We start from the raw sequence: 1,999 nt of genomic DNA, 5'->3' as shown, positions 1-1,999 counted from the left end.
AAATATGTACACTTGGATGTACATTGTTCATGTGAAGAGGCTAAATCTTTAGGGAGCTCTGCAAGTTAATATATACGTAGTCAAATTTATCGTTTTTGTTGTACTTGCTCTAATGAGAGAAATTGCCGGCCATGCAACGTGTAAGGAGTGATTCGGAAGAGACAACTGATGCTACGGTCATGTAAAACAAGTTTTATAAAAGTACTTTTAAATTTTTTATGTTGGTTTTAAAATAAAGCATGCAAATGGAGGAGAGCATTATAAATACAAGAAGAAAATAGCAAACAAGCGGGTTTTTAGAAATAAAAAATGTATAGATTAATATGAATGGGAAATCAAAAGTAGGGTTATGCGAGATCCGTAAAGTTGGTTGTTTTCTATCCCGGTGCAACGCACGGGTATTTTTGCTAGTACTACAAAAAAATATTACGTGCAAACCGTTTTTTAACCACGATTGGACGCACGGAAATCGATCACTTAACTAGATCGAACATAAGACATATGACCAACAAGGGGAGAAGCGTCGAAACAATAGTGCAGTATGGGCCACCATTGGAGGTAGTATGGGTATTCAAAATTTGGAAGTTTCATACTCCCTCCAGTTCTAAATATAAACCGTATAGTTTTTTGTACTGATATTAAAGAACATTTGGAGGAAAAGCTAAAGCAGATTTGGCAAAAATTACTCCTCGTTAATTGACGTGAGAAAATAGAGGAGTTTACATTAGATAAGTAAACATAATAAAATTTCTAAAAAAAAACTCCATACAAATGATACAACGCAATATATCTTATATTTAAAAAAATTCAAAAAACTATATGGCTTATATCAAGGAAACAGAGGGAGTATATTATTGAGATGCTTCTTTTTTCAATATAATATATGAATAATTCTTTAAAAATAAAATAGGGAGTAATAATAATTAGCTAAAAATAAAATAGAGAGTAACAACAATTAGTTAAAAATAGAGTAGCATATTTAGTTATAGTTTCAGAATCTATTATATACTAAACGCAAAATAAGGATGTTTAATAGAGCCATTAGATTAATCCACATCATCTTAATTATTTTTAATGGTTAGATCTAATATTTGTGGCTAGGATTTAATGAGACATTAGAAATTACGTAACGATGTAGGTCAGTTTGACACGTTCTATATATGTAGAGAAGAGGTCCCAGGGAAGCTGACATCAAATCTTATAGGAGTAATCGTAACTGATTTAATTAAACACGCCAAAAAAAATCCAAAAAGTTATCCGGTAGGAATAGCCGACTCGCTCTATTAAAAAAAAAAAGATATTGTAGCTGCTGCCCAAGTTCGTCCGAATGATGTAACAAAAGGATAAAAAAACGGGGCCACTCCATACAAATCTAAGACCGTTCATGATTTACGTTTTTTTAAGGAAAAAGGAGTCCGTTCCATAAAAACACGTACGCTACATCTAGCTAACTCCGCATATTAATTAACTAGCTTAGCTAGCTGAAAAAATGAGTCCTTTCCATAAAAAACGAGTCCATTAAAGAAAAAAATGTGTACTACTCAGGCGATATAGTAGAACCATTGTGTTAAAAAAAAGTTAGAACCATCATGATATATATTTTCATACTGTATATGGATTTGGTATTCTAGATGTTGATATACTTTTCTATATATTTGATCAAATTCCGTCTTCTATATGGGATTCCTCAGTGCGTGTATGTTTGGCAATAGTTAAATAATATTATCATCATTTTTAGTGGATAATATTGCCATTTTTCTCGGCCGGCATTTCCAGGATCTCGCCGAAAACCTTTCTACCGGATGAAATTTATCGGTATTTATATAAGTTTCTCAGACGTAAATATTTTTAATGAATATTGGTTCAATTTATAAATTTGTTTGACAAATCTCAGCAGTATTATGAAATACATTTCAGGTATAGAATCCCTTTAGAAGAACATGACACTAAATCAATTTTGTTGAAGTATCATGGTAAAACTACGCTACTAATAAATGAG

The sequence above is a fragment of the Lolium perenne genome, chromosome 2, assembly GCF_019359855.2.
Source record: "Lolium perenne isolate Kyuss_39 chromosome 2, Kyuss_2.0, whole genome shotgun sequence".
NCBI classification, from domain to species: Eukaryota; Viridiplantae; Streptophyta; class Magnoliopsida; order Poales; family Poaceae; genus Lolium; species Lolium perenne.
This window is presented reverse-complemented; position numbering follows the sequence as displayed.